Source organism: Stegostoma tigrinum, chromosome X (assembly GCF_030684315.1).
Source record: "Stegostoma tigrinum isolate sSteTig4 chromosome X, sSteTig4.hap1, whole genome shotgun sequence".
Lineage (NCBI taxonomy): Eukaryota > Metazoa > Chordata > Chondrichthyes > Orectolobiformes > Stegostomatidae > Stegostoma > Stegostoma tigrinum.
In genome coordinates, this window is record NC_081404.1 from 6,603,732 (window position 1) to 6,630,024 (window position 26,293).

Below are 26,293 nucleotides of genomic sequence, written 5' to 3' on the forward strand. Positions count from 1 at the left end.
CATCATATGTGGAGCTTGTGAAATTGTTTAGGAGGTAGCCTGTGTCTCACAGGCATACAGGAGAGTAGGTATTACCAAAGCAGATTTTGTTGTATGTTTGATAGTGTTTCCTCCACAGCCTGGTGTGTAAATGGGCAAATGCCACCTCACTTTCACTTCAAACCACATTTTGCTCCCTGTTGAACAACACCTGTATAATGTGCCTTGGAATGCTTTGTTACCTTAAAGGTGCTAGAATCATTGAGAGTCATTCTGGATAAAAGTACTGGCCAAAGTGAAGTCCTCTGTACGTGATTGCCACAATACTGAAAAGCAGCATTATGTACTTGTGGATGAAAAGAAAATTCCCAGGTAGAGATATTGGCTAAAATATGAAATGCTTTTAAATATAATGCAAAGGGCCAAGTTGTGCTCTGTTAGGTCCTGCCACACTCAACAAAGTGTTTTGCTGCCAAGAGTGAGTAGTTTTTGGATGTTACTTTATTTTCTACACTTTCAACCAATATTTACCCTGTTTGGGGTTTGAACATTTTTGCATGGAAAGTTTCCTTCCCTACTTCTTTAGCATCATGGAAAGGATTCGGGGGCACAATATGGAAGCCAAAAGTCAGCTTGCATTTATGTGACAGAAGCCAACACACAGTGCTTAAATTACTTCCCGCAGTGTAGTCACTGTCACTACGGAGGGAAGAGCACAGAAAATTTTGTGCATGCCAAGATGCCAAAAATAAAAATGAGATTCTGGCCAAATAATTTGCTTCAATGATGTTGATTTGAAGAGTGACAGTTAGGAAAGACATGAAAGAAGATACGGGAGTTCTCCTTGAAATAGTGACATGGGATCTTTTATTTCTATTTAAGAGGGCAAATTGAAATTTTGTTTAACATCTTATCCAAAAAGATTGCAGCTCTAATCACATGCAGTATTCTCTTAAAACAGCCCGGATGTCAGCTTAAATTAAGTGCACAGACTTATGGTGAGGGATGTGGTGCAATGAGCCCTACTACCCACTAAGCTATGATTGACACTTAAGTATTCCATATAAAATATACATCTTTTTTAGCTGGATCATGGTATGCTTAAAAAAAGCTCTGAAAACTCAAATTTGTTTGCAGGATCGTTAAGGAAAATGAACCTGGTCGACACGTCACTTGTCCTGCACGATACAACTGAGTTTCAATATGCTTGGAGCAAATGGGAATTTCCAACAAATAGTGCCTTGTTACTGTTGCCCACAATCAAAGAATTCATTCTTAAAAGAGCATGTACAGCTATCTTCATGCATGGCATAAATGTGTTCCCAAATCCTGGTACTGAGTTGCTAATTCTGAACTTTGAGTTATTTGTGCTGAGACCTACCTGAGCCAGTCTGTAGCTTGGTGATGCAGTAACATTGTGTCTATGCACAAAATAAAAAGCAGTCTTGCCATTGGGTCCCATTTTAGTCGGTGGCACGGCTGCTGCTGCTCCTCCTCATACTTTTTCAACCATATTTACCTAACCTTAACTTTAACTTAAACTTTATTATTATTCTCTCACTGGATTGAAAATGCTAATTCTGCTTTCTCTCCACAGATTTTCTCCAGCAGTTTCTGTTTCAGATCTTCAGCACCCACAGTTCTTTGATTTACATTATTATTCTCCTATCTTTTTTTCCTCTCTGTCTCCTCCTTTTTGCTTTTAGAAACATAGGAACTGGGTATTAGTTTGTAAAATCATGAAGACTTTAGATTAGTTGAATAGACAAGGTCTTTTTCCTAGGGTAGGGGAGTCCAAAACATAGGCTTAAAGTGAGAGGGGAAAGATTTAAAAGGGACCTAAGGGATTTCTATGGTGAGGGTAGTGAGTGTATGGAATAACTGCCAGGGGAAGTGGTGGAAGTGGGTACAATTACAACATTTAAAAGGCATCTGGATGGGTATATGAATAGGAAGGGTGCAGGGGGATATGGGCCAAATGCTGGCAAATGGAACTAGATTAATTTAGGATAGCTAGTTGGCATGGGCACGTTGGACCGAAGGGTCTGTTTCCATGCTGTATAACTCTATGACTTCAAAAACTGATGCCAATAATGTCATATTTCATACTGAAATAGCTGTTTAACTCCAGAGCTATCAGCATGGAACTTTTAGTAATCTGTAAGCCAGTAGATAGAAGGAATGGATGTTGGACAGAGCACATTCGATATGCATGTGCATATTTAGGCTACCTCAAAAATTGCTGCAGACATGTGCATGATCATAGAATCCCTACAGTGCAGAAAGAGGCCATTCAGCCCATCATGTCCGCACCAAACCTCTGGAGGTCATGCCACCCAGACCCACCCTGTATTTCCCATGGCTAATTCACCTCGCCTGCATATCACTGGACACTGTGGGCAATTTAACATGGCCAGTCCACCTAACCTGCACATTTTTGGCCTGAGAAAGAAAACCAGAGCACCTAGAGGGTATCCGTGCAGATATGGGAGAACATACAACTCCACAAAGACAGTCACCCAAGTTGGGAATTGAACCTGGGCCCCTTGCTATAAGGCACCAATGCTCAATACTGAGTTATCATACCGCACCAGCATGATGGAATATGTATAAACACAATGGCACTTGGAGTCTGTCTGGAAGCTAATGTAATCAAGCTAGCAAAACAGTAGTGCTGTTGAGTGACCGTCCACCATGCTAGCAAGTTAGGTGCCAAGGTATACAGTGCCATTTGTTCTACCTGTAATTAATTTAACAGTAATTGATTTACCGGAGTAAATAGCCTGGGTTATTGGCAACTTGGCACTTTGACTCTTTGGTCTGTATGAGTTGAGGAACCGCTGTGATACAGCAACTTTCTCCTTAACTGTTCATCATCAAATTGGTCAAATCTGTAGCTCAATTATGACAAATCCAAATTTCTGCCGAGTTGACCTGTATCTAGCAAGTCCATCTCATATCAGTAATCTTATGCTGGAGTAATGCTGAGCTGACACAATGCCGCAAAGAGTAAAGAAAATTTGCCAGCATTAGCCTGACCTCCTCCGTGCCAGTAGATTTAGAGTTGATTTTATTTGTGTTTAAATCTGTGCTGCAAACATTGGTTTTCTCAATACCTAGAGAAAATGGTGCTGCAACAGTCAGTTAGTACGTTGCCTATGTGAGTGAGCCCCAAGGCAGTCGAACACTGGGAAGTAGCTTCCTCTGAAAAATCATTCGGCCTATTATGGAAAAGGCAAGCCAGTGATTTGCCAAATGACCTAGAATTAAATAAAGACAGAAAGTGAGTGAATTAATAAGAATTTCTGAAATTGGATGTGAATTAGAAATTTGTATTACTGCAGCTATGTCGCAGTTGTCTTAGTCACAATGTGAGATGAGTCAAAATGTGTTGCATCCTGTGTCAGCCTTCTACTGCTTCAAACTAAAGAAAGTGGAAGGAATCTGTTGAACAAAACTGTATAGTGTGAATCGAATAATAATCGGATAATAGGAAACCAATTTAGATTTTGGAATGCAGTTGATTATTGAATATTATTTAACCAAGCTGAAACTTGCAGTGATCTCTCTGGTTTGAGTCAGTTTTGATGGGGCACATTTTATGGGTGGAGGGGAGGTATTGATGAAGGAGGTTTATGTTTAACACGGTGTGGGATATTAGTATGAGACAATTTCAGTTTATCATCAAATTCTTCCAACTGAGTATGACGCTGACAACTATCCATTAGAGTTGTGCTGTGCCTTCAACAATTTGAAATTATCCAAACATTGTAATCCAAAATGTAATTCCTCTCTTCAAGAAAGGAAATAGGGAAATCCCCGGCAATTATAGACCGGTAAGTCTCACGTCTGTCGTCTGCAAGGTGTTAGAAAGGATTCTGAGGGATAAGATTTATGACCATCTGGAAGAGCATGGCTTGATCAAATACAGTCAACACGGCTTTGTGAGGGGTAGGTCATGCCTTACAAACCTTATTGAGTTTTTTGAGGATGTGACTAGAAAAGTTGATGAGGGTCGAGCTGTGGATGTGGTGTATATGGACTTCAGTAAGGCATTTGATAAGGTTCCCCATGGTAGGCTCATTCAGAAGGTCAGGAGGAATGGGATACAGGGGAACTTAGCTGCTTGGATACAGAATTGGCTGGCCAACAGAAGACAGCGAGTGGTAGTAGAAGGAAAATATTCTGCCTGGAAGTCAGTGGTGAGTGGAGTTCCACAGGGCTCTGTCCTTGGGCCTCTACTGTTTGTAATTTTTATTAATGACTTGGACGAGGGGATTGAAGGATGGGTCAGCAAGTTTGCAGACGACACAAAGGTCAGAGGTGTCGTTGACAGTGTAGAGGGCTGTTGTAGGCTGCAGCGGGACATTGACAGGATGCAGAGATGGGCTGAGAGGTGGCAGATGGAGTTCAACCTGGATAAATGCGAGGTGATGCATTTTGGAAGGTCGAATTTGAAAGCTGAGTACAGGATTAAGGATAGGATTCTTGGCAGCGTGGAGGAACAGAGGGATCTTGGTGTGCAGATACATAGATCCCTTAAAATGGCCACCCAGGTGGACAGGGTTGTTAAGAAAGCATATGGTGTTTTGGCTTTCATTAACAGGGGGATTGAGTTTAAGAGTCGTGAGATCTTGTTGCAGCTCTATAAAACTTTGGTTAGACCGCACTTGGAATACTGCATCCAGTTCTGGGCGCCCTATTATAGGAAAGATGTGGATGCTTTGGAGAGGGTTCAGAGGAGGTTTACCAGGATGCTGCCTGGACTGGAGGGCTTATCTTATGAAGAGAGGTTGACTGAGCTCGGTCTCTTTTCATTGGAGAAAAGGAGGAGGAGAGGGGACCTAATTGAGGTATACAAGATAATGAGAGGCGTAGATAGAGTTGATAGCCAGAGACTATTTCCCAGGGCAGAAATGGCTAGCACGAGGGGTCATAGTTTTAAGCTGTTTGGAGGAAAGTATAGAGGGGATGTCAGAGGCAGGTTCTTTACGCAGAGAGTTGTGGGAGCATGGAATGCGTTGCCAGCAGCAGTTGTGGAAGCAAGGTCATTGGGGTCATTTAAGAGACTGCTGGACATGTATATGGTCACAGAAATTTGAGGGTGCATCCATGAGGATCAATGGTCGGCACAACATTGTGGGCTGAAGGGCCTGTTCTGTGCTGTACTGTTCTATGTTCTATGTTCTATTAGAACAGTGTCTCCTCTTGCATTAGTCTAGTTATAGTCAATGTCTAATAGCAATCATTTTACAACTATTTTCTGATCAGTCTCTTCAGAGATGTTATGGCTCAGAGATAGAGATATTACCACTGTGCCACAAAAGCCCTAAAGCAATCATTTTATGACCTTTCCAAATTAAAATGCCAATCAGTAGCCAATCAGAGGCTATTGTGTGAAAGCTAAATTGCTGTTAAAGACTGACACGCACAGGACCCAGAATGAAGAGCCAATTAATCCATTGGGCTAGCCATTTCTTCCTTTTAGAAACAAAGCACCCTTTCAAGGATGCCATTAGTGGGACAGGCTCTGGGAACAAATTGTTTGTTTTACCTAAGAAAGTATTTTGTGCTAAAGAGGGGTCCACACACACTGGAGAGGATAGCCTAACAAGTTGAAGAGCAAATGTTTTAATTGTTGCACATTGTAGGCTAGCTAGTTGCCCCAGTAGAGTAAGCTGCTTCAAGAAAATTTAATCATCCTTTAAGTAAGGCAGAAAATAGCGCTCATGTTTCTTTATTCCTTTAATCAATTTCCATTACACATTTAAATCTATGCAGAAAAAGAGAATGAAGAAGTGCTTTATTTGAAGCTTTCAATGTTAATTGTCAGCAATCCTAACAATCTCGATGTCATTTTTGTGCTGTTATAGTTTTTTTCAATCCTTTGATCTATTGATTTTAATGTTTGTATTAAATCTATTTTTCCATTCACCTTGTCCAGTTTGATTTGGCCTGTTTATTTTATTATTCATGGTTTAAACAGTGATGTTGTGTCACTTAGTTACAAGATCTATTACAGGGTCAGAAGTGGAGTTGAAGGAAGAGCTGAGACATTTGATCAAGGAAAAACCATTATATTTAATCAACTAAAATAGTTTTTAATCTTCTCTTTCTATTCCTCCCACCCCCTGAAGCTATTTTGGTACTTCCCCCAAACATCTTAGAGTATTCTTCCTGTGTGAGCAGAGTTGTCAGTTTGACCATTTGGGGTCAGCACAGCAATACTTGATCCAGCTCTCATCTGAAGTTCCTTATATATGCTTCTAGCAGGGAGTGCTGGATCAGGGGTAGGAATCTTGACATAACCCCTCCTGTGGAAATTTGCAAATGAAATCATCTTCAACAATGTCAGTGAAATTTACCTGCTTCATTTCATAGCCACATTCAGAGGTTGAGGATATTTCTAAACACCCTATTCAGATATGTTATGACATACATCTGGAGCAAGTGGGATGTGTGCACAGGCCTCCTGGCTTGGTAGAGACACTACCATTGCACCTCAAGAACCCTACACCTGAAGTTTGTGGGTAGCTGAAGAAGTCATTTACGGGCCCCGTGACAGTAATGTAAGTGTCTACTGAGATTGACTTGTTCACACTAGGTACAATTAACTTGTTGCTCATTAGAGGATGAAAACAGACTTTTTCCATACCAGATATTTCATGGTCCTCCAAAAGACAGGGTAGCCTTGGTATTATCTCCTTCCAGTGACAGATTATGAAGACCAGTGAGCAAGTTAGGAGATCACACTGAAAAATAGTGAATGCAACTAAATCTGTTCTTACGATGATGGATCAATCTTGGGCTGCATGTGTGTCATGGTGGGAGGATGCCATTGCTGTACATAAATCATGCTCTCGTAGTACAATAGGAGTTTGATTTAAGTTTTACAGTCGCTGTACAGCAACTTGGGGAAATCCAGCATGAAAAGAAATGTAGCTTTATTACCCTCTAAGAATGCCAATGCCTTCCCAACCCCTTGCGTTCCCATCCCATATTTGCTGGGAACAAATCTGCTGATTTCTGGCTATTGCTGCCTGTTGCTGATTTTCCCTAGCCTTGACACAGTCCCTGGCCATATTCACTTTCTCCCACATTCTTCCAGTTTCCCCTTAAATATCAAGATCAGTGCTGCAGTTAGATCTTGAGCAGTTTACTCAAACATGAAAAGCTGAAGATTTTACACTCAAGTTATTTTAAGAACACATCCAATGGATTGCCTTGTGGTGATAGCTATAAAAGGTGCCTCCTTCCATATTGTAGTCCAGGAATGCAACTGAAATTTTGTCAGGCATGGCTTGATTTGTACCTTGGTTAGGCCACACTTGCAGTACTGTATATAGTTGTGGTTTCAATGTTATAAAAAGATGTGGAGACATAATGGGGGAAAAGAGCAAAAAGTGATTTACAAGGATGATACTGGAACTGAGAGGTTAAACCTATTTTAAAAAAATGAACAGACTTTTTTTGAGAGAATTGAAATTATCAAAGGATTTAGTAAGGTGGATATAGGATACATTTCCACTTGTGGAGGAAATAAATATACGATAGTCATTAATAAATCCAGTATGAATTGCTGAGAGAGTGAGGAGCATGTGGAACTTGCTACCACTGAGTGCGTTTGAGGTGAACAGTCCAGATGTGTTTTAGGCGCAGCTTGGCAGTCAAAAGAGAAAAAGTAACAGAAGAATATGTTTCTCTGGTTAGATCACGTAGGACTGGAGGAATGTTGCGTGACACATTAACTGACATGGACCTGTTGGGTCCATGGCCTGTTCCTGCGCTGTAGATTCCTTGCAATGTGTCTTTCAAGGACAAAGTTTTCAGTTGAGGGTGTTGATATTTGGCTTATTGGTATCCGAGGAATTCTCCACAAACCCTTCTATAGTTGTGGCATATCTCAGCTCTAAATTCTGCCACGGCTTTTAGAAGCCCAAACAGTATTTGTTTCTCATGTTAACTGAGATTAAGGGGTTGTTTTATAGGGAAGGGTTAAGCAAGTTGGGCCATTACTTGTTGGAGTTTGGAAGTATAAGAGGTGACTTGAATAAAACATAAAAGATTCTGAGAGGGCTTGATAGGGTCAGTGTTGAGGGGTTGTTTCCTTCTAACTTGGGGATCTGGAACACAGGCACAGACTCAGGATAAGGGACCAATCATTTAGGAGTAAGAAGAGAAGAAATTTTCTTTATGCACTGTTGTGACTCTTTGGAATTCTTTATACTAGACGGTTGTGATTCCATTGTTGAACATATTCAAAACTGGAATTGATAGATTCCCCAAGAGACCAAAAGTCTAAGGGAAATGGGGAGTGGACAGGAAAGTGGGGTTGGGGCAGAAATCTTTATTCTTTATTCATTCATGGGATGAGGGTGTTGATGGCTAGGCAGCATTTATTGCCCATCCCTAATTGCGCAGAGGGCAATGAAGAGTCAACCAGATTGTTGTGGGTCTGGAGTCACGTGTAGGCCAGACAGGGTAAAGATGGCAGTATCCTTCCCTAAAGGACATTAGTGAACCAGATGGGATTTTCCAACAATCGACGATGGATTCATGGTCATCATTAGACTCTTAATTCCAGATATTTTATTGAATTCAAATTCCACCATCTGCTGTTGTGGGATTTGAACCTGTCCCCAAAACATTTTTTGAGTTTCCAGCTTAACAGTCCAGTGATAATACCACTGGGCCATTGCCTCCTCCAAATCAGCCATGATCGTATTGAATGACAAGCAAGCTCCGCAGGACGTATTGGCCGCTCTGCTCCTATTACTTATATTTTTAAAAGACTCAAAGTAAACTGGTGATTATGGTGCAGAATTGGGAAAGTATTTTAAGAAAAAACAAAAGGCAACCTATAAAAGGGATAAGATAAACTTTTTTGGGTAAACTTGCAAGTAATATCAAGACAGACAGCAAGAACTTGTTTAAATATGTGAAAAGGAAGCGAGACCAATTGTTTCACAGATCACAGAATCTCTACAATATCCACACCGCCCCTCCAAAAAAGCATCCCACCCAGACCCATTCCTCTACCCCTGCATTTCCCATGTCTAACCCACCTAACCTAAACATCCCTGGACACTGTGGGCAATTTAGCATGGCCAATCCACTTACCCTGCACATCTTTCATAGGCCCCTGAGAGAATGAGACTGGGGAAATAATATTGGAAAAGCAGGAAATGGCAGACGAGTTGAACAAATAAATAAATCAGCCTTCATAGTAGAAGACACTCATATTATTCAAAGAATTCTGAATAATCAAGAGGCAAAAGGAAGAGAGGGAATAAATACAATAACTATAACTAGAGTAAAAGCAGTATGGAAATGAATAAGACTAAAGACTGATAAGTCCCATGGACCTGATGGGATGTATCCTAGAATATTGAAAGAAGTAGCTACAGAGATAGTGAATGCACTGTTAGTAATCTTTCAAGAATCCAGAGATTCCAGAGAAGTCCCTGAAGATTGGAAATTGCCAACATAACACACTTATTTAAAATGGGAAAGAGACAAAAATGGGTAACTATAGTCCAGTTAGTTTAATGTCTGTTATTGGGAAAATTTTAACATCTTTGTTAAAGGAGCATTAACAGAAACATCATGTGATCAAGCAGAGTCAATGTGGCTTCATGAAGGGGAAACCGTGCTTGACAAATTTATTCCAATTCTTTGAGTTATCAAGCAGGATAGATAAAGGGAAAGCAATATTTAGGTTTTCAGAAGGCATTTCACAACACACCACATATTAGGTTACTTCTAAGACAAGAGCCCATGTTTTGGTGGTAGTATTTTTGCATGTAAAGAGGTCTTGCTAATTAATAGAAGACTGAGAGTTGGGAAAGGGGAACATTTTTAGGAAGGCAACCTGTAAGTGGTGGAGTGCCACAGGGATCAGTGCTGAGGTCACAATTATATACAATATGTATGAGTGACTTGGATGTGGAAAGTGAATGTATTATAGGCAGGTTTAAGGATGGCACAAACATAGATGGAAGGGCAAGTGATGAGGATGACCGAGTCTGTGGAGGGATGTAGACAGATGAAGCGAGTTGGCAAAAAACTTGTTCAATGAAATATGGTGTGGGAAGATGTGAGTCTATGCACTTTGTTAGCAGGAATACAGGGGCTGAATATTACTAAAATGGAGAAATACTGCAGGAAGCTAGGGCACAGAGAGATTTGAGAGTCTTAGTGCATAAATCACAAAATGTTAGCATCCAATTTCTGCAGGTAAATAGGAAGGCAAAATGGAATGCCTTTATTTTAGAGCATAGAAGTAGGGAGGTATTGTTCAACTATATAAGGCACTGGATGTGAGTTTGCTCGCTGAGCTGGAAGGTTATTTTTCAGACGTTTCGTCACCATTTTAGGTAACATCATCAGTGAGCCTCCGACGAAGCCTTCGTCGGAGGCTCACTGATGATGTCACCTAGAATGGTGACGAAACGTCTGAAAACTAACCTTCCAGCTCAGCGAGCAATCTCACATCCAGAACCTCAACCTGAGATATAAGGCACTGTCAAGCCACAACTGGAATACTGTAAACATTTTTGGTCCCCTTATTGGAGACAGTCCAGAGGAGGTATCATTAGTTTGATCCTGGGTATGTGGAGGGACTATTTTATGAAGAGAGGTTGAGTAGATTGCACCTGTACTCATGAGTTTAGCAGAATGAGAGTTGACCTTATTGAGACATGCAAGACTTTTAATGGGACTTGACAGAGTAATGCAGCGGGGACGTTTCCCCTTGGGAGTGGGGGGTGGTGGGGAGCTGGTGGAGGATTTGAGAATCATGGGACACAGTCTTAGATTAAAGGTAGACAATTTAGGACTGTGATGGTAAATTCCTTCTCTCAGAGAGAGGTGAATTTTTGGAATTCTCTACCTCAGAGGATATGGAGGCTCCGTCATTGCGTACATTCAAGACTGATAGGTTTCTCCATATTAAAAACATTAAGAGATACAGGGATCATGCAGGAAAATGGTGTTGAGGTGGAGGATCAGGCATGATTTTATTGACAGAACAAACTTGAGAAGCTGTTTGACTGATTCCTCCTCTTATTTCCTGTGCTGTTTTGAAACTACTCAAAACATCAGAGCCAAGCTCCAGATGCCAGACTGCCCATAAACAATGTCATAAGAGATTAGCTACAGCATGCTGTTAGTTCCTACTTCAGGCTAGAAGACTTCGTTCCAAAAGAGTGCAACTTCATTCGAACTGTTTCTGTTCTGACTTCACTTGCCTTACAAGTCTGTGGCAGCTCTAAGAGTGCTGGAAGCTAGCAAAAACACATTAATGTGCATTGTGGGTGCTGTAGTCTGAAGGGTGCAACCTCAGAAAGCCACACACATGCATAATAGGACCCATGTCTATCAACTATAAGTCACACATGAGTAATTGATAGTTTTTAACGTGCATTGATTATAGGACATACTATACTGTAAAACAGCCTTTTTAAATGTTGCATCTATTACTAAAAGAGCAAGTGGAAAGATGGAATTTGCTGAATCCTGATATGCTGGGCCTTAAACTCATTCAAAACTGTTGATCTTTGGAGCATTATTTTTATAGTTCTGGGGTTTGGGCAATATTGACACCTTACCTGACATCTAACAAGAACTATTTTGCTCAAATTCATTGACACATGTTATGATTCTCTGCCCCTTCCCCCCCCATCTCACTTCCCTCCCTCCACCCTGGTAACTTCCCCATCCCTGCTCCCACCCCCTTCTTCACCCCCTGAAAAAACATTTTTGCCCCTTGTAGTTGCTCTTAGAAAGTAGTGATGAGCTGCTGTTTTGAACCACTGCAGTCCATGTACTGTAGGTTGACCCACAATGGCCTTAAGGGAGAGAATTCTGGGATTTTGACCCAGTTACAAGGGAACAGCAATATATTTCCAAGTTAAGATGGTGAGTGGCTTGGAGGGGAACTTGCAGGGAGTGGTGTTCCCATGTATCCGCTGCCCTTGTCCTTTAGATGGAAGTGGTTGTGGGTTTGGAAGGTGCTGTCTGAAGATCCTTGGTGAGTTTCTGCAGTGCATCTTGTGGTTGGAATACATGGCTGCTACTGAGCATCGGTGGTGGAAGGAGTCAGTGTTTGTGGATGTGGTGCCAATCAAGCAGCTGTTTCATCCTGGATGGTGTGAAGCTTCTTGACTGTTGTTGGAGCTGAACCCAACCAGGCAAGTGGGGAGTATTCCACCACACTCCTGACTTGCGCCTTGTAGATGGTGGACAGGCTTTGGGGAGTCAGGAGGCAAGCTACTCGCCGCTCTATTGCTAGCCTCTGACTTGCTGTTGTAGCCACTGTGTTTATGTGGTGAGCCCAGTTGAGTTTCTGATCAATGGTAGCCCACAGAATGTTGACAGTGAGGAATTCAATAATATCATACCTTTGAATGTCACAAGTGGTGGTATACATCTTTAATGAAGAAAGCAATTTTGGAAAGAAAGTTAAAGTCAAATCTCAATACAATTGAGGTCAAACGTAAAATGGCAAAACAAGCCTAAGTTACTATTAACTGCATTCTCCACATCTCCTATCTCATTCCTTCATTTCAGCTTTTGCATATCGTGCAAATGATGTCTGTTTGGATAGTGAGGAGATTAAATGCACCTTGTGTCAAACAGGAAAGGAGCCTGTTTTTGTTCAACTAGGATTACAGTGTCAATATTAGTGTTTTTGAACATTATTGCATTAACCTCAACTGCAGAATTCATCTGGGTTTCGGAAATTTATTCAGTTTGATTGAGTTTAACCCTTAAAGCAGAGGCTCACACATAATCACCGAATAATGTTGCTTTTTTATCCACTAGATACCATTTTGTAGCAGTAGTATGTATGATAGCTGGCATTTGATTTGTGTGCCTCTGGCTTGGATTAATGTAGTTAGCGTGGACTGGGGTATCTTGCCTGGAATGTTATGCAAACTATATCTGTCAAATGCATGAAAGGCTGTTCCAGTTTTTGAGATTATTAGGTGCATCACTAGTATGCAATTGAATGCCCCTTCACCACCAGTGTAACCTGTCCTGCCATCAAATACCTCAATCTCTTGTACAGGAGAAATACAACATTAATTTATAGAGGTTTATAATGAGCCATGCAGAGGTTTACAATGAAGCATACAGCTACCTGGTGGGAGTACATTCTTAGCCCTCATTCTGTCATATTTTCTCTACAATTTCAAAGAAAATTGCTGTGAAACTGTGACCTAGTTTTACAAGTAGCAGAATGCTTCCTTTCCTTGAACTGATTTCAACACGTGTCTTGCAGGCAGTTGCATTGGTTGATGGGAGCTCCACTGCAGTAATTCATGAATTTCAGCTCTTCATCCACCATCTACGTCAATTGTTACTGAATCTGTGTGTGGGTGTGAATGAAATCCTGAGACTCTCAGTAGGAGGATCACATCTCTCACTGAAATAGCTTCTCTTAGCAGTTTCAGAATAAAAGCTTTATTCTCTCTGGTGCAGTTCTTCAAGGTACTTAGGCCAATCACCAATCACGATACATATGCAATGCAAATAACTCAGTCTGAACTGTTGTTTCCTTTATTAGGTTTTCATTATATTCTGAAATTGGAGATGGGAGACATGAGATGAAATTGCATACAGGATGTAGTGTTCGTTTTTCCAAGATCTGTAGCATTTCTGCTTTCTCCATTGATGGTGTAATTCTGCTTCCTGCATCTAATGAACATACTGTTGTTAAGCAAAGGCAACAGCCATTAAACTTTCACTTTCCAAGGAAATTTCAAAGACTGTTATTCAGCGATATTCCACTTTCTGTGGACCTGGCCTCTTTTTTAAACTGTCTTTTCCTGAATTATACTGATACATTCTGTTTGTGTTTCATGGATTCTGATGTCACTAACAAAAGATGTGATGTCAGGCTAATTCACTGTCATCTCTGAAAGGTTTTTGTGAAATTTAACATCAGAGCTGGGAGATGTGAATCTGAAATTACACATGCTGGGTTATTCAGTGCTTACTGTTGGTGTTGCATTATTTACCATTATGTGTTGATTACTTCATGCATGGAATAGCCCCAGTTGTATGCTGCCCCATGTCACTGTGGTGACTTTACTTACCAGTGCCTTATACCGTGACTCTGTGGAATTTAAAGATGCTTCTGAATTCTAATCATAGCTCTTCTGTTGTCTCACGTTTTCTAGTTTTTGATGTCAACTTGGATCTAAGCCAGTTGGTGATACAAAAGCCAAGACACCTTCCCTGGTGGATAGAGTTCATTAACTATTCAATCCCTCAACTTCTTCCAAACCTGTTCCGCTTTTATATCTATCTAGTTTATTAATTTATCAATAAACCCAAATCATCTATTTAATTGCTTACTAAATTGACAGATTCTCCTCTTTTTGAAACTAAAGTTTTTTCCAAGGATTGTTTGTATGTCTTGATGAACATTAACAATGATGTCTTTCCTGTCCTATATTGCAGCTGGGAATTCCATCAATCAGGCATAATTAATTTTTCATATAATACAATCCTCTTGCTATTGTTCTCCCTTTTTCTTTAAACAAATAAACATTTTAAATAAAGCAGCAAGTTCAATTGCAAAGCCAAACAAATTTCAAATAAAATTTCTATTTTTTACGTTCTTTTATTTCCTCATACCACCAGGTGCTCTTCTTTGAGGATCTCTAATAATTTCTTGAAGCAATCACCTCTTGTGAAATATTTGGCAAATGGTGACTTGCATCAACTTACTTTAATTTGTAAATCTCTTTCCTTTCTAACATTTCTTTCATGCAAGCAAAGGTCAAACCTTAGCAACAGCTTTGTTGACTGTTCATTGTCCCAAAGAGAACGGTTGTCCACAAAACCTTCTAGAGGCAAACCTTCCAGATATTGCACCTTGTATTGGATTTCCTGTAGCATACTGGATCAATGCAATCCTGTGTATTTATAGCTTCTACCAGTGTCTATGTTTCAGCAGCTAAGGCACTTTTTCCTACCTATTTTATTGTCTTAGCTTCCCAGGCCAACTGACAGCATTTATTATTTATTCCCACAACAAATATGATGAACTCTTGAAATAGAATAGCCAACTCAGAAGCTTAGCATGTGAAGCACTGCTAAAAAGGCTGAGCTTTGTATCTTCTGGGTTACCCAAGGTTGGAGACTAGAATCTGCATTTTCCGGAATTTAATATTTCATTTGCTCTCAAGACTTAACAGTAGCATGTTCCAACTTAATAAGTCTTTCCAATATACCAAAATAGTCATCAGATGTAGCCTGGACACGCAACCAATTCAATTTAGCCTTCTTAACTGGTCTGCATCTTTCCTCAATGTATAATCACACGAGAAACTGGCCTAATTTATCGAGATGTACTTAAGACTTCCCAAGACTATTGATCCAAAGCCACTCCTTCCTTATTCTCCTTAACATTTAACTTTATACATTTATAGACTCCTGTAGCCTGACTTCTAATATTACATTCCCTTCTAATTTTATCCATCACACTGTTCAAATTCAATAGAATTTTCCCGCAAAAAACCGTCGTCATAAAGATACCTGCCATTTCTCTCAGGTACCATTAGAACATTGCTGTGTCTGCTTTAAGCTGAATATAACCTAATTCCAGCTTAATTCCAGCAGGATGGATCTAAATGAGAAATGCTGTGCCCTGGCTGCATCATTCAACCTATAAACACATTTGTTTAATTTCCATAACTTCCCTTGTTCATCACCTTCTTTAGCTGGTTGCAAAAATACTTGATTTTGAAAGTTTCCAGTGTCAGAAATGCAACTTTTGTATTGATTGGCTTACATTCCCAGCAGAAAAAGTTAAGAAGATCTTCAAGATGTTTCCCACAATAGGGAAGTCATCTAATATAAAACCATAAGAAATTGAAACAGAAGTAGGCCATTTGGCCACTCAAGCCTGCTCCATCATTCAATAGGATCATATCTGATCTGACATTCCTCACGTCCACTTTCCTGCCCTCTCCCCAGACCGTTGATTCCCCCACCGATCAAGAATCTATCTATTTCAGCCTTAAATATATGCAAGGACTCAAAGTCTGATCATGTCTCATATACATCAGTCATCTTTCTTATAAATTTTACCTGTAAATTTAAATAGAGTTTCCAAACCTTTCTCAGTGTCCAGTTGTTGAGCCTTTAGCTCTGACTGTACTTCATACATGGTCTTGTTCCTAGTAGGAAGTGACAGTACCAAGGTCATATCTTGCCTTCTTTCTTGGAAAGGACATAGCCAGTGTCCACTTCTCCACCTCAGTTTTCCATTGATCATAGGGTTTAGCTTCACAGAACATCAATGGGAGGTCATATCCCAATACTGTACTCTTGGTGACAACATTTGTCTCCAAATAACTGCAATTACAAGCTTCTGTCTGAAAAGAATTCTTGATTTTGTGCTGTAGCAGAGAAGATAGTTCCTGAATGTCAGTCTGGATCCAAGGCAGTCAGTGAGACAGAAACCATGACACCTTTGTGGATAGAATTTATTAACTACTCAGTTTTAAGGGTCCCACCACACTTTTATATCTACCCAGTCAATTAATTCAGTGTTAACCCCCAATCACATGCTATATTAATATTCAGCTTACAATATTTTTTGACTAGCTATAGCTATATTTGGTTACCAATTCAGGTTAGTTGGGGCTGGGGAGAAAATAGGTAAACAAATGACAAGGCTATTGTTGGTGAAGTAATTAAAGTGTAATATCACAGGTAAAGGAGCATATTGGTCACCTGATGATCATAGGATTCCTACAGTGCACAAGCAGGCCATTCAGCCCATTGAGTCTATACTGCCCTCCGAACAGTATTCCACCCAGTCCAAGCTCCTACTGGATCCTGTGACCCCATATTTCCCATGGCCAACCCACCTAACCTGCACCTTTTTGGACTGTGGGAGGAAACTGGAGCACCCAGGGGGAACCCATGTGGACACAGGGAGACTGTACAAAACTCCACTCGGATAGTCGTCCAAAGCTGGAATCAAACCCGGGTCCCTGGTGCTGTGAGGCAGCACTGTGCCACCATGCTGCCCTGGAAAACAACATTTCAAAGTATAAAATCTGCAGATTCTGAATGAAAACTGCAATTTCTGCAGGCAATGTTTTGCAGGGCTTGCTGAATGCTAATATTTTTCACTTAATTGTCAGGTGGTTTATTTGGCTTATTGGTGTGCCTTTCAGCCCAATGTGTTTGCTTTGACTGTGGCCAAAAGCAACTAACTTAGTCGCACTTCCTCGTCCTGCAGATTTTTCCTCTTCATTTCCTCAGGTAAGTTTTGCATCTATTAGAAGTTGCCAGTAGTTTCCACATGCTAATTTTCAGTCTAAAAATAGCCTCTGTTTTGTTTCAGATTATAGTTTTCAGTTGACAACGTCTGATGCTCTAGTGATATTGTTACCCTATGTTATGTAGTCAGCAATGCAGTCAAGTAGTGCTGCATGTGTTTTGTTTGGTGCTCAAGGGCCCCTTTGTCTGAGGGGTTGAATTACCATATATCGAATTAATATCAGTGAAACCCTTATCCTGGACCTCTATCCTGGGGTGGCCTAGTGATGTGAATTATAATATATAATAGCTGTGTTTTTTTTGTTTCCCAACTGAATTGCATTGAGTCTATTCATGTTATTATCAATGCAGAAGACAATCTACACTGTTCAGCTAAGTGACAAAATGAAGAATGTAACAAGATTGTTGGTGCAATGAATGACCATTCTCAAACTTGGAAGCAGTAATTCATCCTGTTGTTGTTCAAATGTTGTTTATATGTTTAATGGTGTTTGAGGTGGCTGCAAGATAGTCACATTTGACCGAAATGATGGGACGTGTCCTCAAGAATATGACTGTTTTCTTGGATTTTAAAAACCTTAAATAGAGGCTTTGACTACCAGCAGTTTGCAAAGCGCTAGTTCAATTTTTTCTTCCGGAACAACTGTCGTCATCTTCTTGGTTTCCATAGCAACCTTTTCCCCTTTGGCAGCACAGTATCTGAGGAAATATTCATGGATTCATTCATGAGATCAACTTCATGTACATTGTGAAGAAATTTGGTGTAAATCATATTTATTTGCAATATGCTTTCAAGATGTGTCATTTAGGTTCATTTTTAATTCTTGAGTCGATTGAATAAATCTTTTTGATTTATTCCCGAAGACTGTAATTGAATATATACATCACATATTTAAGATTTAGGCCATACGGCCTATTGAATCTGCTCCACCCTTCGATTATGGCCGAAAGTTTCTCAACCCCATTCTCCTGCTTTCTCCCTGTAAACCTTGATCCTCTTACCATTCAAGAATTGTACATATCTCTGTCTTAAATACACTCAATGACTTGGCTTCCACAGCCCTCTGCAGGAATGAGTTCCACTGATTCACCACCCTCTGGCTGAAGAAATTCCTCCTCATCTCAGTTCTAAGTGATCCTGGGAATGTAGGGCTTGTGATTTGAGGAGCATTTGAGGACAATGGATCTGTACTTGATGGAGTTGAGAAGGATGGGGGGGGATATCTCATTGAAACTTGCAAAATACTGAGAGGTTTGGATATAGTGGACCAGAGAAGACGTTTCCACTAGAGACTAGGACCTGGGGCACAGCCTCAGTGAAGGGATGACTCATTAGATGAACATAGAACATAGAACATTACAGCGCAGTACAGGCCCTTCGGCCCTCGATGTTGCGCTGACCTGTGAAACCAAACTGAAGCCCGTCTAACCTACGCTATTCCGTTATCGTACAGAACATTACAGTGCAGTACAGGCCCTTCAGCGAACGGGTGGTGAATCTGTGGAACTCCAGGAGATCAAGTCCGTGTGTATTTAAGATAGAGGTTGATAGGTTCTTGATCAAGGGTTACGGGAAGAAGGCAGGAGAATGGAGTTGAGAAACTTATCAGCCATGATCGAATGGTAGGGCAGACTTGATGGGCTGGATGTCCTCCTCTATTTTCTTGTCTTCTGGTCTTATAATACTTTTATTCCTGATTGCTCTTGCAAAACAATAATATTAAGAAATGGCCATATATGAAAATGGGGCATAAAACGCCAATAAAGTACTGTTTGTATTTTTGTGATGCTAATGATGATACACCTTAATCATTTCAGTAGTTTGAAGATTTATAATTGAACTTTCTTCTCCGTCATCAAGTTAATACAAAGTGAAACACGTACGCAGTGCGTGTGTGAAAAATAATTTCATCTTCAAAATTTATTGCAAACAGCTGATCTCCGCACTCAGCATATGGATGTGGAATATGGCTTGATATTTAATTGTTAACCTGTTTGTTTAAGGCCACAGCTTTCGTGTTCCTCATGGGAATCCTACGTATAGCTTCCATGTTTATAGCAAGTGCACTAAGTCTACAATAAGATTTTGATGAGTTTATTGCCTTTGAAAAGCACCGGGATAGAATGAGAAGGGAAGCCAGCAGCTAACTGAACTCCGGTTCCATCTGTAGAACTGAATCAGCAGCTTGTTTGTATGCTGTTTCAGTCGAGAGTTTTTCCAATGTCCCCAAATTGCTGATTGAGTAATTGACAACTGTCAGAATGCGGGAGAGAGAGGTTATCTTGCATCTTTGGGGGCAATTACTGCTAATCAGTGTGCGGGATTTGAGTCCTGAACAGATGATTGCTAACAGTGAGAGCGATTGTGGGCTCAAAATAGATGTGAAATGATGCTTGGAGAGATTGTTATCATATGTATGTATAAATGTGTGCGCAGAACTTTATGGAATGACCTGAGATAGCCAGTGCTGTTAACATGTCACACGTTACATTTTTTAGTAATTGATGCTACATTTAGTTATTTTAATAAACGTGTTCAGGGGTGTTATGATGCACTTTGGGGGCAGGTGGGACTTGAACCCAGGCCTCCTGGACCAGAGATAGAGACACTGTCACTGTGCCACAAAGCTACTTTGATGTTAATTGTATCAATTGAGGTTAGGTACAGAGGAGGAGAGCATTGATTGGACAGTTGCTTTAATGCATGGGGTCTCGTGGCCATGTTCAGACAGGTTAATCAAAAAAAAGTGAAAAATATAAATAAAATGACATTTACTGACTCGAGTTAAAGGGAGTCTGACGATGTAGTATTTCACTCTGAATAAATCTATCCCAAGTCAATGCTGACTTGGGATGCTTCTTCAATTGGCTATTAGTAATATAATGAATGAAAATAGTTAGCTCTGTTTGCATGTTTTAGGCCTGTTATAAACATGAAATGTGTAATAAGTATATGTAAGTTTATTAAGTCATTGAATTGCTTTAGATTTTTAGCTCCAGGTCATAATTCAGAATGAAATTGCTGGGCAACTGGTGCAACAAAATTTCTGAGATGGCAGGAACTGCAGATGCTGGAGAATCTGAGATGACTAGGTGTAGAGCTGGATGAACACAGCAGGCCAAGCAACATCAGAGGAGCAGGAAGGCTGACGTTTCAGGCCTAGACCCTCCTTCCGAAGAAGGGTCTAGGCCTGAAACATTAGCCTTCCTGCTCCTCTGATGCTGCTTGGCCTGCTGTGTTCAGCCAGCTCTATACCTTGTTATAACAAAATTTCTGAACTTGATCAAACTCCCTCATTGAGCTTGTTGATGACTCCTTGGCTTTATTTCTTTGCTTCATATTTAAGGACAGGATTTTTATTATACAGAACTTGACTTAACCTATCTCTCCTGCATTTTATCAGTTCTTGATTCTTCAATTAAAACTACTAAACCATTTGACAGCTTAGGTTAATAATAATGTCAAACACATCTTTGAACTTTAAACTTTGAAATCCCAAGCTCTTTGTTGAGGAGAAAGGAAACAGGTAATGCCAGAACAATATGGTTTAGAATGTGTCCATATGGAGAGGTGTGTGTGTTTGGCAAGGGATATTGAAGGGAAGTAACATAGAAACATTGAAAATAGGAGCAAGAGGAGGCTATTCTGCTCTTCGCGCCTGCTCCGCCATTCATCATGATCATGGCTGATTGACCAACTCAGTAGCCTAATCCTGCTTTCTCCCCATAACCTTTGATCCCATTCGCCCCAAGTGCTATACCTCGTCACCTCTCCTCTTGAATACCTTTAATGATCTGACATCAACTACTTTCTGTGGTAATGAATTCCACAGGCTCACCATGCTTTGGGTGAAGAAATGTCTCCTCATCTCCGTCCTAAATGGTCTACCCCAAATCTCCATACTGTGACCCCTGGACAGACCGACCATCAGGAACGTCCTCCCTGCATCTAACCTGTCTAGTTCTGTTAGAAATTTATAAGTCTCTATGAGATGCCCTCTCATTCATCTGAACTCCAGCGAAAACAATCCTCACCTAGTCAATTTCCCCTCATACATCAGTTCTGCCATCCCCAGAATCAGCCTGGTAAACCTTCGCTGCACTCCCTCGCGAGTAAGAGCATCCTTCTTCAGAAAAGGAGACCAAAACTGCACAGAGTATTCTAGGTGTGGTCTCATCAAGGCCCTGTACAACTGCAACAACACATCCCTGCTCCTGTTCTTGAAACCTCTCGCAATGAAGACCAACATACCACTTGACTTCTTTACCGCCTGCTGCATCTGCATGCGTACCTTCAGTGACTGGTGCATAAGGACACCCAGGTCCCACTGTACACTCCACTGTCCCAATTTGCAGCCAGTGAGGTAGTAATCAGCCCTCTTGCTTTTGCTTCCAAAGTGAATAACCTCACATTTATCCAAATTATTCTGCATCTGCCATTGATTTGCCCACTCACCCAACCTGTGGAGATCATGCTGAAGGATCTCTGCATCCTTGTCACAGTTCGCCCTCCCACCCAACTTGGTATTATCTGCAAACTTTGAGATGTTATATTTTATTCTCTCATCAAAATCATTGATACCTATTGTGAATAGCTGGGGTCCCAGCACCGATCTCCGTGGCACCTCACTAGTTACTGCCTGCCAATTTGAAAAGGACCTATTAATTCTGACTCTTTGTTTCTTCTCTGCCAACTAGTTTTCTATCCATCTCAATACACTTCCCCAATCTCATGTGCTTTAATCTTTTACACGAATGTCTTATGCAGCACTTTGATAAACACTTTCTGAGAGTCCAAATATACCACATTGACTGGCTCCGTCTCGTAAACTCCACTAGTTACACCTTTGTAAATTTCTAACAGATTTGTCAAGCATGATTTCCCCTTCATAAATCTATGCTGACTCTGTCTGACCTTGCCATTGCTTTCTAAATGCTGCACTATAATGCCCTTGATAATGGTTTTGAGAATTTTCCTCACTACCGATGTTAGGTTGCTGGCTTATTTTTCTCTCTGTTTTCTCTCTACCTCCCTTTTTGAATATTGAGGTGACATTAGCTACTGTCCAATCTGTGGTGACTGTTCCAGAATCTGTAGAATCTTGGAAGATAACCACCAATGCATCCACTATTTCTAGAGTTATTCCCTTAAGGATTCTGGGGTGTAGATTATCAAACCCTGGGGATTTATCCACCTTCAATCCCATGAATTTTACCCATCACATTTCTCTACTACTTTTGATCTCCCTCAATTCTTCCCTCTCACTAAATCTTGCATTCTCCAACATTTCTGGTATCTGATTTGTGTCCTCTTTCGTGAAGACAGAATCAAAATATGGATTCAGTTGCTCAGCTATTTCTTTGTCCCCTATTATACATTCCCCCATTTCTATGTGTAGAAGACCTCCATTTGTCTTCACCAGTTTCATTCTCTTCACACCTATAGAAACTCTTTGTGTCAGTCATTATGTTCTCTGCAAGCTTACCTTTGTACTCTATTTTCTGCTTCTTAATCAATCCCTTTGTCCTTCTTTGCTGAATTCTAAACTGCTCAGATATATTTTTTTCTTGGCCAATCTGTAAGCTTCTTCCTTGGATTTGTACTGCCCTCACTAAGCAGCCACTTGTACTGATCCCATTCTGTTTTAGAAACTTTAGTTATTACAACCACAAAACCTCATAGATCAAGATTGAATTCTACTATTATGTACAGCTGAAACCTCTGCATAGTGCCCAGCCTCCTCCATTGTGGTTTTAAGTGATTGATTGTTTTGCCCTTTCAACATATGTGTTACCTTACATTTTGTCCCTCAGTACACATTTAATGCAACCAGTGCTCATTTAGGCAACGACAAAAAGTAATCCTAAAATATTTCATTTATTTTGTGTCATTTGTGACCACAGGACACCAAAAGTGCTTCAAAGCCAGTTCAGTATTTTAGTGTAGTTGCTGCTGTAACAGAAGCTCCGCAAACAGCAATGAGATAATGACCAGATAATCTGTTTTCTAAGGTTGATTGAGTGCTAAATATTGACCAGGATACCAGGGATATCTCTCCTGCTGTTCTTCAATAGTGCCATGTGAACTTTGTCGTCCACCTGATTTTGGCATCTGGAGCCTTATTTAAGTCTCATCTGAAAGACAGCAACTCTGTTAGTACAGTACTCCCTCAGTACAGTACCGTAGTGGGATTGTCAGCCTAGATATTCATTCTCTCAACTTTCTGGCCCAGGGTGAGAGTTCTACAGACTGAGTTGTGCCTGATGTTGTTGGAGTGTGTTTTTTTTAAAGTACTTTGAATAAATTGTGACAGTGTGGATCCTCAATCCTCTTATTCACCTGTAGACTTGATTAAAGGCATTGCAGTCATTTTGTCCTCCCATGAAAATGTAGTGCGAAAGGCAAAAGCAATCAAAACCACATTACTTATGGAACAATTTTGGCTGATGGGATTGAAATTAATAGGATAGGATCCATTAAAACAAAGTTTATATTCACTGAAGGCTTTTTTTTTAATATCCGCAGGGAGCTCAGGACAAATAGTGGCATGCTTTGACCACAGACATACTGTACTCGATCCAGAGAACTTCACAGCTATCAGCAACATGAGATGCACATTTGAAGGCACTGAGCAAGTCCAGTTCCATTGAGGCACCACTTCTTTGACCATAAAAGGCGCATTTGCTTTTAATGTGATACGGGTTTAGAACAAAATTGCTACAGGCTGCAGCTCCTGGTAAGAGTTTAAAAATTTTCTGAACTGTCTTGTTTTGCATGGAAGTTATGTATTGTCTTGCAGCTCCTGTGCAGGTAAAGATATGTAAACGTTTTCCATTGAATTGTCTAATATTCCTTTTAGATGTTTCACAATGTCACCATTTTTTAATTAGTGTTTTTTTTAAAATTGGGATTAGTTTCTCCTCATGAGAGGGAGGGCTGTTAGCGACTTTCAAATTTATATTGGAATATTTGATACGTCCATTTCAACTTGAAGTTATTTTGAAGTAATTTAAGTGACACATTTAAGAAAAATGGGCAACACACATACTCCATGATTGTTGTGGGGCAAAGTTACAGGTTCAGTTGAAAAAGACCTGAGAAGTCTTTTGCACCAAGTGCTCAGCATGTTTGAACAATACATGATAATAAAGACAATAGAATGCTGAATTACATATCCAAAACAGTAAATACAAGTCAGAGGAAGTTGCAATCAAATTGCTAGGGCCTAGTCAGACTCAGCCTTGAATACTCTGTGCATTTATAGCAGTAAAGAACAAAAGAAGCATTGGAGCTTTGGAAACGTGAAGAAAGAGTGTTAAGGCTTATAGGTAGCAATAGGACCTGTAGGAAAAACAACTAGAGAGACTTTCAGTGCTACAATGAGAAATGAAGTTATAGTTTTATATAAAATAATAAGCAGTTTGGACTATAAAGAAAACTTAAAATTGCAACAATAAGACGAGGGTACCACAGGTTCAAAGAAGTAGACAGTAATTACTATAAATCCTCCGTTTCTGCAAAATCACAAATCGTGAATTTGTCTATCCACACCAGAAAATAAGTGACAGCAAAAATCAACACCCATGGGCAAAAGTTGCGAATCTGCAATATTTTTAACGATTTTAATCCATTTTAATGAGCTTCACATTTGTGAATTTCATCATTTGCGGGGATTCTCCAGAATGGAACCCTTGCGGATATGGAGGAATGACTGAATAGGTCTGATGCTAGGAGTTTTGTTTTTACAAGGTGTACATGGAATCAACTTCAAGACACTATTTGTCAACTTCAAGACAGTGGTAGAGCAGAAAACACTAAAATAATGTAAGAATCAATTGGAAACTACAGTGGGGATGCTAGGACCACTCTGGATGGAAGAACTACAATGGGTCATAGTGAATACCCTATCTAACTATCTTGTAATCTTCAAGGGAGTGGCTTATGGCAAGCCTGTGATTATGTTATTTGAAGTGGGTGCGGATGGCTGCTAAGGTCTGGCATTGATTTCAGTCAAGTCTTTTAAAATGCTGATGTGTTCTGTTTCTCTCTTCTCTGCCGTAAGATGTGATACATTCATTAGATTCTGAGGGAAGGTAGATTTAAGCTCCACAATGGGAATTTAGCCAAAAGAGGGGCATTGGTGAGTTCTGGAAGATGTAATCCATTATGTGGTTGAAAGTCTTCATTCAGGCATTTTATAGTGGCAGTGATGTAAAAAGGTCCACTGACTTGAAAGGTGGTGGCACTTGTGGGAGAATAGAATCCTGAGTAGACAAATTTCAAACTCAAACAAGACAAATATATGTTTAACTTCTGTGACTTTATTGTTGGAGTTTATTTTCTGAACCTGTTTGTTATTTTCCAGTTACTAAAAGAGCAAGTTAGCTGCTGAATTGATTTTTGTGCAGTTTTGCTGTCTGCCCTTCCTTGCCAGTTGTACAAGAAGCACCTTGCTGACTGCTGATTTCTGATTCGTAATTTTGTTCCCCCTTTTCTTTGGAATCTACCGTCTACCATCCCTGTTTGGTTTTGATTTATTGCAGATTCAAAACTGACGCTAATTAGTACACTTAGGAGAAATTTGGCTCTGCACAAAAATGACTGTTCCAGATAGAAGATGTACATGTATGTATTAATACATGCAGCTGTCTTGCACTGGTTTTCTCTGGTAGGTTTGCAGCATGGTGGTGGTTTCAGTTGCTAAAACTGACTTGCTCCTTTTAAGGTTCCTGTTGAGACACCTCGTGGGAAAAATGGTTTAACACCAGTCTGCTGCTCTTAATTCAAAGCACCTTAAATCTAATTATCTGACAGTTTAATTTTATTTAGCAGTAAATTCTCACGTTATTGTGTCACTTACATTGTTAATTCAAATTAATGCAAAATCCAATTTTTTAATCCAAAAATTTACCTTGTAGTTACCTCCTGTTGCTGAGTTTTGGAACTTTAAAAGTTGTATATTCCTCAGATATTCATTCCACTGTTGATATTTTAATATAATAACAG

General features: G+C 40.1%; 1 protein-coding gene across 3 annotated transcripts in view; it reads left to right on the forward strand.

The window, feature by feature from the left end:
* Nucleotides 1-26,293, forward strand: part of LOC125448288 (R3H domain-containing protein 2) — a 265,250-nt gene that overhangs the window by 88,737 nt on the left and 150,220 nt on the right. For all 3 annotated transcript variants that reach the window (XM_059643331.1, XM_048523499.1, XM_048523500.1), the window contains exon 2: nucleotides 23,813-24,023. The gene's annotated coding sequence lies outside the window, so the exon portion shown is untranslated. The remainder of the gene's footprint in view (nucleotides 1-23,812; nucleotides 24,024-26,293) is intronic.